This window comes from Amphiprion ocellaris, chromosome 7 (genome assembly GCF_022539595.1).
Source record: "Amphiprion ocellaris isolate individual 3 ecotype Okinawa chromosome 7, ASM2253959v1, whole genome shotgun sequence".
NCBI classification, from domain to species: Eukaryota; Metazoa; Chordata; class Actinopteri; family Pomacentridae; genus Amphiprion; species Amphiprion ocellaris.
Genome location: NC_072772.1, coordinates 4037744 through 4050844, shown reverse-complemented (window position 1 = coordinate 4050844; position 13101 = coordinate 4037744). Strand labels below are relative to the sequence as shown.

At 37.5% G+C, this 13101-nt stretch overlaps 1 long non-coding RNA gene across 1 annotated transcript; it reads left to right on the top strand.

Moving 5' to 3' along the window:
• The first annotated feature begins 4357 nt into the window (after nucleotides 1-4357).
• Nucleotides 4358-12632, top strand: LOC129349342 (uncharacterized). Its single transcript, XR_008602325.1, has 2 exons — nucleotides 4358-4557; nucleotides 10285-12632. It is a non-coding gene; the product is annotated as an uncharacterized LOC129349342 (long non-coding RNA).
• The last annotated feature ends 469 nt before the right edge of the window (nucleotides 12633-13101 follow it).

Here is a 13101-nt window from a genome sequence, read left to right as displayed (position 1 = left end):
GATTTTGATGCAGATTTGAACATTAACAGGAGTCTAGCACTACATGGCTTATTTTATTATGATGCCGAAGTGCAATAAAAATAATTTGCTTCTAAAATGAATTAATAATCGTGATCTCAATATTGATCAAATCATTAATTAATAATCATTTTGGCCATAATTGAGCAGCTCTAGTGATTTTTATTGAGAGAGTTTGGGCTGCAGAAACGATAACATTGGCCTGAAACAGGTGCTTTTGTTTTGTTTTTTGTTGAAAGTAGCATTTCTATACGTGCATGAGACAGTGTAGAAAAACAATGTCTCATGGCAAACAATTATTTTTCTGCTTTATTAACCCTCCTGTTGTCCTCATTTACAGGCACCAAAAAATATTTTCTTGTCTGAAAAAAAATCCAAAAATTCAGCAAAAAATTTCCCCAAATTTCTGAAAATGTGCAAAACCTTCAGAAAGAAAATTCCAATAATTCTTTGAAAGTTTCCCTTAAAAATTTTATTTTTAAAAAATCCCCCAAATTTGGCAAGAAAATTCTTGTTAATATTTTCAAAAAATAAGTAAAAATCTTCCCAAAAAAGTCCTAAAAATATCTAAAGTGAACTTTTTTTTTTTTTTTTAGCATTTCTGTTTTTTGCACCAAAAAATGTTCAAAAATTTCCCAAAAATGTTGAAAATGTGGACATCAGAAGTTTTACTGTGAAAATATTTTTTTCCCCACATTTTCAAATTTTAAAACGGGTCAATTTGACCCGCAGGACGACATGAGGGTTAAGATATGATGGAGATCGGTTGTTAAGAGCTTTATATGTCAGGAGAAGGATTTTGAATTCTATTCTAGATTTAACAGGAAGCCAATGAAGAGAAACCAGTATAGGAGAAATCTGATCTCTCTTGCTAACTCCCGTCAGTACTCTGGCTGCAGCATTTTGGATCAGCTGTAGATGTTTCAGAGAGCTATTGGGACAACCTGATAATAAGGAAACGTCCCGATAATAAGGAAATATCCTGATAATAAGGAAACGTCCCGATAATAAGGAAATATCCTGATAATAAGGAAACGTCCCGATAATAAGGAAACGTCCCGATAATAAGGAAATATCCTGATAATAAGGAAACGTCCCGATAATAAGGAAACGTCCCGATAATAAGGAAACGTCCCGATAATAAGGAAATATCCTGATAATAAGGAAACGTCCCGATAATAAGGAAACGTCCCGATAATAAGGAAATATCCTGATAATAAGGAAACGTCCCGATAATAAGGAAACATTCCGATAATAAGGAAATATCCTGATAATAAGGAAACGTCCCGATAATAAGGAAACGTCCCGATACTAAGGAAACATCCTGATAATAAGGAAACATCCTGATACTAAGGAAACATCCCGATACTAAGGAAACATCCCGATAATAAGGAAACATCCTGATAATAAGGAAACATCCTAATAGTAGACGGCATCACTGCTAAGAACCAATTTCAGTTCCAGTTAGTACTTCATTTATTCCATCTCACCCCCCAATGAAATCATCCAGAATAATTCTTTCTTTCCAATTAGATTATTTTTTTTCTTCTATGTTTCAGAAAAACACTAAAGGTTCTCCATATTTCGGTGGAACCCGGTTGGACTCCAGAACTTGGCGGGTCGAAGATGTTCTGGTGAAGCTTCTCGGGCAAAGTTTTGGTTCATCAGTGATAAAAGAACAATTAGTTGGATCCAGACTGATCCACTGCTGATGTTCTGAGTTGTTCATGTGGAACCCAAAGTCTCTGCTGCCACCCAGTGGTCGGAGTCTGAACAACAGCAGGAACACAGCAGCTGGTAGGTCAGAACTATTAAAGACGCCATTGATGATGTTAACCAGCAGTAGACTATCCGATTTCCGACGCTCCTGAACGCAACTTCATTGTCCGACTGCAACTGAATGCACCAATGACGTAAGTTTGATCTTTTGATTGTATTTCGTTTGGATTTGCAGAAGCTTTGAAGACGTTTCCTGATCCGGAGGAGAAGTCGAGCAGCTTTGGACCTCTGCGGTAAGAAGATTATGGCCGTTTCTCAGCACGTAACTGTCCGGACTTGCGTTCTGACGTATTTGTGAAACGTCATCATCGAGACTGCATCGGACCAGACTAGTGGCATAGATATGAATCAGTAGATAGGATACGTCCCTTTGAGCTGCATGCTACGGCGAGGCTAAGCTAGATCTATATAGATAAATGATATATAGAGATCTATCATAGATAAATATAGAAGACTAGATATGCTAGCGCGCTGTAGCAGCCGGCTAAGCTACGTGGGCGGCCATCTTGGAGGGGGCAACATTCCCATTCAAAGGATTCATGTACGTTGAAAATAAGTCATAATTTGTTCATTTCTCAACCGATTTTCATGTGGTTTACTTTATTGTCAACGCCAAACATGTGCTATTAATACAGAACATTTGATTTAAAAAAAAAACTAAAAAATCTTTCTAGATTGAGCCATTACATATATAAATGTAAAATTTGCATTGTAAATAATTAAATATATAGCTATGTAAACAAAAAGAGAGAGATAAAACATATACATATATAGAAAATATGTTTTTAGATTAAAGATTGAATTGTAAAGGTAATCAAATAATAATTTATATTTATTTATCTATATATTTCTCTCTACAGCTATAGGCTGTTATATACATATAACATGGAGATAGAATAGAACAGAATACAGTTTATTGCCATTCACAAGAAACAGGTACATTGAACTGAATCATTAAGCAAGACAAAAATAATTTAAAATACTTAGACATACACACAATTGACATATAATGAGCATATAAATGCTAATAGCATTGAAAGCAGGGATACAAGCAGATATTCATTATTTATTTAGATACAAACACAAGTAGGGTGAATAATAAGTGTGCATTGGGTCACAGTAGGTTGTCTATAAAGAAACAGTAAAAGTGTAAATTTTCATGAAAATAATGAAACTCAATAAAACTGAGTTCCTGCATCCTTGTCAATGATGCACGTCCTCTTCCAAGATGAGCCCAGAAGTTAAACACTGATGGAATGACACCAGGTCTAAGCCAACAAACCTGCCCAGCCCTGTCAAACTCATCAGGTTTAAAATGATCACTGCAGAGCACCCACTCATCATTTACAGCAAACCCCTCTCTCCTCAGAGCTGCTTCCACTTCCTCCTCAACCCATAGTCTCTGGGAAACCTACATGGAGTAAGAAAAGTAGACAGAGAAGTAATTAAGTCTGTACACAACATATTTAAAAAGAAATCATGAAAATAAATTAAGTACAAAGAACCGAATTCGCCAATATACTGGAGACCAGAGCTATTTAATTTGATAAGTATAACCTTGTTTAGTAACATTTCAATTATTTGAGAGCAGTCCTAAAGAACTGCCTGTAATCCCAATAATAAAATGGGTTTGGAGGAAGAACATAGATGGTAATCTGGATATACATGAGTTAGGCTTTATAACTACTATTGGTAGTATTGGTGGTAGTAATAGCAATGTGACTACTACTAGTAGTAGTGATAGTACACCAACTACTGCTGCTGATACTGGCACTGCTACTACAACTTGTAATACTATTACAAATGCTGATACTACTTCTACGACTCTAACAGCTGTTTATACTACTACTGCTGCTTGTACTTTTAGTATTACTACTACTGCTTGTACAACTATACTACAGCTACTATTAATCGTCTGGTATTTGCTTGTCAAGCTGCTAGTTCGCCTTAGCGTTTTGCTAGTGGCTAACTACTTAGCTCTCATTAGACCGGAAGCTCTAAACAAGATTTAATAATGAAAAAAGAGCCAAAAACTATTCTTACCTATGAAAAGTTATTCCAAGTTTCCTTGTCTCAATCGTACGACGTAGTGTGTAATTGTATGCAGCACAGTGAGCCGGTATACTTGTTGTTTCCGTTTTCACACCGTCTACAACGGAATGCACTGAAACTTGAGAGAATAATTTCCTGAAAGTCTGTGAAGGAAAAGCAGCTTTTTATCCTGAAAGATCAGAATCAGCTCCAACATCTGCATCTGACAGCATCAAGTCAACCAGAAAGAAAAGAAAAAAGAAAATGACTTCTTTCTGATCACATCTGTTCTGCTGCTCACAGGCTGCTGCTGCTCACATTCTTCACATTCATTGTACACTTTTAAAAGTTCAGCAGACAGATTCTCTGCTTTGGAGTGTGACGATGTCGTCGGTGATGTGGAGAGTGAAGTTTCCGTTTCACCCACAGCATGATTTAGGGCAGCCGGGTTGGACTTGATGTTTGAAATACTGACCGACAGCTCAGATTTAACTGTCTGTAGTTCGTTTTGATGGATGTTAAACTTTCACTCAAAGCCGCCAGGAGCTGGGTCTTTAAAATAACCACCGTCTCGTTACAGAGTGAAAGTAGCAGTTCCTCCTTAAGGTCAGAGGTTGCAGCATCTGAGGGCCTCTTCAAAAGAAGACGTAGTTGATGAAGGCGTTCTGGAGCAGGACCAGAAAGACCACGACCAAGCAGCCTTGAGATCTTAGGCAGCGTCTCCCTGAGGTGGGTGTCAACGGTGTTCACGGTCAGGTCTGTGGTAATCCCGTCAAAAAACAAAACAGAAAAAAATCTAGATTATAAATCAACATGTAACCAAAGCACTCTGTGTATAATGCCATAGTATAGGATGTAGTTCAGAAAATGTCAAAGTATAGTATGCTTTACTTAAGAATAACATAGTATGGCCTGTAGTTCATAGTATAGCATGTTGGCAAGAAAAAAAAAACAAAACATAGATTATTATGTGGTTCAAAAAGCACAAAATGATAGGATGTTGCCTAAAATAGTCATGTATGATATGTGGTTCAAAAAATGTCATAGTGCAGTATATTGTCAAAATAGTATGTAATTCAAGAAAACATCAGAGTATAATATGTCATCTAAAAAATGCCATAGAATAATAATTTCATTGCACAAGTAAAAGTATAGTAACTTTTAAAACTGTTCAAATTCTTATAAAATGTTGTTAAAAAACAAAAAAAACGAAAACAAAAAAAAGTCACAGTAATATGTCAATTAAAAAAGCCTATAGTATAGCGTGTCGCCCAACAAACATCATAGTATAGCATGTCGCTCTAAAAACGTCACAGTATAGCCTTTAGTCCACAGCTGTCAGTAGGTGAGGAGCAACACAAAAACAGTCCAAACGCTGGTTTCCAGAGGGTTAGACGAGTGTTTATCTGAAGGAGTAAGTTTACAACAACACAACAAGTTAGGGGGTTAAAAGCAAATGTGTGTTTGTAAAATAAAAATAAATAAACAGAACTAAAAGTGAACTTCACGTTTACATTGATGGGCATTCCAACCAGGAAAAAAGTAAAAGATAATCAATACGAAAAAAAACTCTTCCTGTTCACCTCTTAAAACCCAGAAACACACCACAGTAGCACCCTAAACTAAAACTGCCAATGGGTTTCCTGTTTTCCTTTGTGAACAATTCAAAGGTCCCTCTCTATCTCCACACATCCACCAACCACTGGAACATATCTCTAAAGTTCTGCTGGACCAGCTCAGCTTCCCCTCAGAAGAAGTGCCGCCACCCGCCAGATGAAGGAGCCTTTTGAGAGGCAGCTGGCATCGTGATTGGACTGTACTTTGGTCTGTTCCAATCCAGCTTCAGCTCCAGAGACGGCAGGCGGGACGAGTCAACGGAGGCCGGCTGGACGAAGGCATGCAGCTGAGTACAATCCACAAAACAACAGAGGAGGAGGGCAGAGGTCCAGAGCCAGAACAGAGTAGCATCGTATGTCTCTTAGAAAACATCATAGTATAGCCTTTGCTATGAAACGCCATCATATACGTCGTATATTGTACAAATAACAAGTCAAAGGAAAGAGACATACATTGTAGAATTGTAGTAATTGTGGGCTGACTGATTTACGGATTATCAGTATTTTATTTTTTACTGATTTATGGTAATAAATCAATTTAAAAGTGTTGCTACTTTGGCTCTGAACCTTTATCTACCTGTGGTCGCTCTGTCTTCTGGAGTGACTTGATTGGTTGTACGTCACGAATAAAACTCCTTTAACTTAACATCTGTAAACAAAACAAAAATGTATCAGCAAAGTTTTCTGTTAGAGTTTGTGTTCTTGTAAGTTTAACTCCGTTTTTAAATACTTTCATTTACTGCAAATGAATATCTACTCCAAATGTCTCACTAATAATCATTATCAGCCTTAACAACCCCACAAAACACCCCTCTATACCCGACCACACTTAGTACAGTCTGGTTCCCCCTTCTATAAATCTGCTTGGAATCATCCACTTCCTGTTTGTCAAAGTGGCCTTCTACCTGGACAGGTTTTGTTGGAGCTCATGCAGCAAACATTTTGGGTAACTGCACTTTAATATGGATGGATGACACTGAATTAGAGTCTGTTTTAATGAGACTGAGTTAAGATGTGTATCTCTGTCATTAAATAGGAAATTATTTCTCAGTATTCACAGAGAACAAGTCTGAAATGTTTGCTAGGTTAGCGTCCCACATGTTCTTTGGCTCAGCTAAAGCTAACTCTCTCCAACTTCTGGATGTCTTGAGTTGCTTGTTAAAATATTTTGCAAGAGATGCTGAAGCTCAGAAAGTCTAAAATGTTTGTTAGAAAATAAGCTCATTCTCAAGTCTGATCTGAATTGTCCTCTTTTGTTTGAACTTTCCCTAAACTTAGGAGTTAATGACAGAGCAGCACATCCAGACTCAGTCTCATTTATGTAGATATTAAACTTCAGTGTCATTCATTGATGTTAAAGTGCAGTTTTTCAAATGTTTGTTGCACATGCTCCCGACCAAACCAGTCCAGGTGGAAGACGATGTGAAGAGAAAGCTCCAGAGGATGAATATCACACATTTACATTGGAAATAAATGTCCTTTAATTAGACATTGTCATGCAAAAGTTGGATTTCCCTTTAATGATGTTCAAATCTTTGAGTGTTTTGTTGATGTTGGTTTCTAAATGTTTTTTGACACTCGGCCCCAAAGCTTAAAACCTTCTACGGCTCACAAGCTGCAACAATTCACACATTATCAACTATCTTTCTGACTAAACTAAGATAAAAAGTGAAAAACTGCCTGATTCCTGCATCATGAATGTAAATCTTTTTGGTTTTTATGACAGTAAACTGAATATATTTGGGTTTGACATTTTATAAACCAAAACAAGAAATTAATTAGTGGAGAAAACAGGCAACAGATTAATGGTCAAAGAAAATGTGTTTTCCAACATCTATGGCTGAATTACTCCAACATTACAAGATACATACAATTTGAAATCAATTTTATTTATGTAACACCGATTACAGGTCAAATTGTCTCAAGACACTTTATTTTTACATTTTTCTGTCATATTTAAAATATGACAAATTAAGAAATTTAAACCTCTTGACTAATCCAATTTATCATTTGTTTTTTAAGAGACTAATCGACAACTAAAATAACTTTCTCCACTAAAACTAATAAACATGAGGTCAAATAGAAAGAAGAGTTTTAAATACTGCAGTCCCACGACGACAAGAATAAAGTTTGTCAACAAAAACTAAATCTGCTGGTGGATTCCATTAAAGTCCTAATAAATGATAATAAAGTGTGATACTAAAGGTTTGTGGTTCTAAAAATGTCCAAGTGAAGATATGAAGTTGAACGTCTGGATGGAGGTTGATCATAGTTGACGTCCCTTCATTTCTCTGGAGCCGACTCCATGGATTTTATGGATGGTGGTTAAAGACCTGCTCTTCTCGTCGTCTTCCTTCTAGTCGCTGTAAAAAGTCAGTCCATCCTGGCCGACTTCAACATCTCTTCATGACAACTTGTTCTGCCTCCGACCTGGTGGAAACTCCAGAAACTCGGGAAAACCCGTGGAGACTCGAAGAACTCGTGGAGACTCGAAGAACTCGTCGGGCGGGGGAAGGTGTGGTGGGTGGTGGGGGGAGGTGGGGGAGTTGAGGGGGGAGGCCACCACCCACCTCTCCGCCTACTCTCCGCCCTGACTCCACCCAGACTCCGCCTTGGCTCCACCCATGTGGTCACTTGAGGAACTACGATGCCAAAGGGACGACGAATTTATTTCTTTGTATCTGATCTGTAGCTCAGTGAGTTAAGGATTTGCCTATGGAGCTGCAGGTCGCTGGTTCAAGACCAGACACTTCTTAAGTTTTCTCAAAATCCTGACAAAGACAAAGAAAGAAAAAGGCCAGTGGCGGGTCTTGAACCTGCGACCTTCCAGTCCGCAGTCACTCTTCTTATCCCCCTGAGCTATTCGCTCAGATACTAATTCTCCTTTTTTTTGCGCATTTATCATCTATTTTTTGTCGTTTTCGAGTTTTTTTTTTAACTCGAGTCTCGACTCGACCGTTTTTCTCAGGAGGTGGGACTTCAGCCTTTGTGCTGGAGGGTGGAACCCTCAGTTCCAAGACTTTCCAAAGCCTCCACACCTCCCGAGTCCTCAGGACCTGAGCGTTCAGACAGTCTGAGGGCTGAAATTTTCTGTCCCACAGTAGATCTCTGTTAGTTTGAACCTTCAGACAGTCTGAGGGCTGAAATTTTCTAAGTCCCACAGTAGATCTCTGTTAGATTTAACTTTCAGACAGTCCAAGGACTGATACCTTCTTAGTTCCTGAGTACTTGTCTGTTAGTTTGAACCTTCAGACAGTCTGAGGACTGAAATTTTCTAAGTTCCTGACTAGTTCTCTGTTAGTTTGAACCTTCAGACAGTCTGAGGACTGAAATCCTAAAAGTTCTTGAGTAGTTCTCTGTTAGTTTGAACTTTCTGGTTAACAGAAGCCTTAAAACTTGTGACCATGAGTCTTGATTTCACATTTAGACCATCGATCTGAGTTCTTCTCAGACCTTCACCTGTAGGTTCATTAGAAATCCTCAACAAACTTTGATTCTCTTGACTGAACAGTAAAGTTTGTGGAGATCAGAAGGTAACATTAGTTTGATCCATGCCTTCAACTACTAGTAGACTTTATCTGGAAAGCAGTTTTCTTAAATGAGTTCTAAGTAAATCTGTCCACAATCAAACCAACAACATAGAAAGAGGAAATGTTTGAAGAAACAACTTGTTTTCATTTCAGACTAGAAAACGCTTGAAGACCTTTATCTGTTTTTGCTCTTTTTGATTGTTTTATTGTCTCTTCTGTTTAATTTGATCTTCTAAAGTCTAACTGGTGTCTTTTCAAATGTTTTGTCTTTAGTTTGATTCTTCTTAAATGTTTAGTTTTGCTCTTTTCTCACCTTTTATTCTTTTCTAATGTCTGATTTGATTTCAAAATGTTTTGTCTTTTTAATGTTTGTCTTTTTTTTCAAATGTTTTATCGGCTTGTTTGAAAAACTTCCTTTTCTTTCTCAATGTTTAATTTTTTGATTAAATCTTTGTTAAGGCTTTTCTTTTTAAATGTTTTGCCACATTTTAATGTTTAATTTTCTTTTTAAATGCTTCATTGTATTTTCAGTTTAATTCCTATTTAAAGTTTTATTGTCTTTAAGATTTAATTTTCTAATTAAACATTATTTTTTTTAATTAAATGTTTTGTCTTTTTAAAGGTTTAATAATCTCATTAAATGTTTGGTATTTTTTGAAATGTTTAATGTTCTTGTTTAATTATATTTTTTAAATGTTTAATTCTCTAAAATATTTCATCTTTATTATTTTAAAAAAAATTTAATTTCATAATTACATGTTTTGTATCTTCTGTTTAATTATCTAAGTATTTTGTCTGTTTAATATCATTTAATTGTATTTAATGTTTAATTTTCTTTTAAAAAGCTTTATTGTATTAAATGCTTTTTTCCTTGATTTATTTTTTTAATGTAGTTTATTTCTTTAATCTTTTTTTCTGTCAAGATTTTAACCCCAACCTTAAAAATGAAACAAACCTTTAAATCACAACGAAAATACTTCTGTTGTCACACTCATGAGTTAGTCAATTATTCAGTTTATCAATTCAACTTTATTTGTTTAGGACCTTTCACACAGATGACAAAACTAAACAAGCAAAGAGAAAAAAACATGCTAAAACTATGATTAAAACTCAAAAAAGATTTAACATGGTAATAAAATGTGTTGTGTCCAGGGGATGGAGGGAGTTTATTAAAGTCTTCTTGGGCTCACATGGTAAATCATTTAAAATATAAACTTGATATTCAGTCTAAGGAAACTGCAGAGCAACAGAAGAACCAACAATATCTCCTGTTTTCTCCTTTAATGAGTCGACTCTTCTTGTGCTTTCAGACCAAAGAACTACAGACTCTTCACAACCTGCTCAAACTCTTGGTACAGGACCTCACCACACGGGTCAAGAAGGTTTCCTTCTCATTTCTACTCTGAAGCTCACCTTCTCCTGCTCAAACTGCTGACAAATGTTTCTGCTGCTCTAAAGTCTGGTCTCCAGAACTTTCTAAAAACTCTCAAAGTCTCTTCTGCTGCAGGTTGCTTTGTAGAACTGTTCCAGAAAACCTCACTAAACCACATGGAGGCGCCTCAAGATAGTCGTCCAAATGAAACCGTACAAAAACCAAACTAGTACAACCCAAACGCTAAAGTCTCCTGCAGCCTACCAGAGAACCTCTTTAAACAGAGAATCAGGACAGGAACTCTTACCTTCTGGACAACCAACGTTGGTTCTCAAACAAGAATACAGAATGTGTCTGACCAATAACCTCTAAAGACTCACTACAGCCAAGATAAAGACACAACTCAGCTGCACCAAATCCACTAATGACTGCACTCATTAGCACCATGTGCTAACTGTGGCTAAAGAACCTCATTTACCAAGGCAACTATCCAGTACAAAGCCCTAAAACACACCAAGAAACACATTAAAGACGATTTTACTGCTGGAAGCTGCAAGCTAACGCCTAAAGAACTAACTAAAGCAACGGAACCAAACCCGGTTCAACGGTGAAGAGAAGCAGAGGAAATGTTTGTCTGCAGCTAAATAAAGCAGGAAGACACTGAGCTGCTCAGGTGTTCCTGATAACACCAATCAGCCACCTGGACAGCCAATAGGAACACAGCTTACTGGAAGTCCAGAAGGCTGGGTTAGTCAAGGAAATTTAGTTTAAAGTTGAAGCAGAAAGTTAAAGAAAGTTGAAAACCACCTTCTGATACCTGAAATCTCTGAGTTTTCACACAAAGAACGCCTGAACATGTCAAACTGGTTCCATAGTAGAACCATAGTATGGTGTGTTGCTCCAAAAACATTATGATCCAGCTGTCTCGGGTCGCTGATGAGCAACACAAAAACAGCACAAATGCTGGTTTCCAGGGGGTTAGGAGGATATTTATTTGAAAGAGGAAGTTTACAACAACACATGTGAGCAGAAAAATCACAAAGTCTGTCTTTAATTCAGCTGAAAATATTAGTTTCTGTCTTTTGTATTGACAAAACTTTTCAGGAAGTAGATGAAGAATAATTAAAGCTCTCATGTAGAAGTCCAACTTATTTTGGATCCTTGTGGAGAGTTTAATCTTAGAGTTTGTAAAGCTGTTGAGTTTTTAGAGTCACATGGATTGTTTTGACATTTAATGACCGAGACCTGAAATAAAATTACAGTTGTGGATTTCTGTCATTTAGTCTGGACTAAACAAATAACAGCAGCATGAATCTCAAACGTCATTATGAGGAGTCTGGATTGAGGTTTCTCGCTTGATAATGATCAAAACATCAAATTTTGGTTGTTTTAAAGGAATATTCCACCATAAATCTTTGAATGTTGACCTAAAAGGTTGGTTTCAGGAAGTATTCCATCTACAAGGTCCTCACACATCCACCAAAAATCCTTGGACATGCACCTAAAATGTTGGTTTAACCGAGTATTCCATCCAAAATCCTCAAAGAGAGCTGAGGGGCTGGTTAAAAGGAATATTCCACCTAAAACCTCAAATATAGACCCTAAAGGGTGGACTCGGTATCCTCAGACCCACGAGTCGGGGGGTCGCTGAACTTGTTGGTCCGGTTTGAAGGCCTCCATGTGGTCCAGTAGAAGTCCACGTAGTCGGTGTTGGCTTTGAACCGCAGCGACTGGCCGCCATCAGGTGGACCGGCTCGTCCTCGTAGGGCTCCTCCTGTAGCCTTGAGGGGACCACAGGAACATTCAGTAGCTGTTGGAGTTCTTCCTGTCAGGCTCGTGGTAGAACGGCTCTGAAGAATCTTGTACTTGTCTTATCTGGAACAATCTAACAGCCTAAACTGTTAACAGCAGCGTAAAGAAGCAAACACACAGGCATAGATTAGGACTCAAACTAGATTCATTTTAGAAAACAAATCAACTTAGAGGCATTTGTTCACATGTGGCTGAATAGGAGGCCGTCCAATCAGATTGGAGGTCTTCACTCTGTAGGTTGTTTGTTTGGTGAGACTCTTGGACCTCCATCAGCTGACATGGATGTTTGATAGTCTTCCTCTCTAGTGCCAGATGATTCATCCATGAATTCAGCAGCTACAGACTGAAATGAAGCTCATGCTGCCGTGATTGAATTCCTGTTCCAGATCAAATGTTCAGAGCTCACCTTGAATGCAGCCGTCTGCTGTCTGATAGTTTTTCTCATTGTAGTCTTCAATAAAGTCTTTTTCCTCATGTCAGGATGTGGTGAGACTCTTTCTCAGTCTCTGCAGACGTCCCTCATTGTGCATCTCCAGAGAAGAAACAGAAAAACTGGTCACTGCTTCAGCATCACAAACGCTCTCCAGCATTGAGAGTGTTTTAGGAATTCATTCATTGTGTTGTGAACTTTGAAGGAGCAGAAACTTTACAGCTGCCAAAGATATGAGCTCCAATTCTGGATGTTTTAGGAAATGAAGTTCATCAAATGAACACTTGATTTTTGCTGATAACTCATTAAATTACTGAAGAAATCTAACATAAAAACCTGTAAACTCTCAGGCAGCTTTTGTTAAAGTTTGTCTATAATTCTACCATCATGTTCTGGAACCAGGACTCTGCAGAAGTTCCTTCAATCAGATACTTGTGTGTTTCTATTTAAGGCCTCAGGTTTGAACGTACAGCAGAGGACAAGAAAGGAGTGATTTTAATATTTAAATCAGTC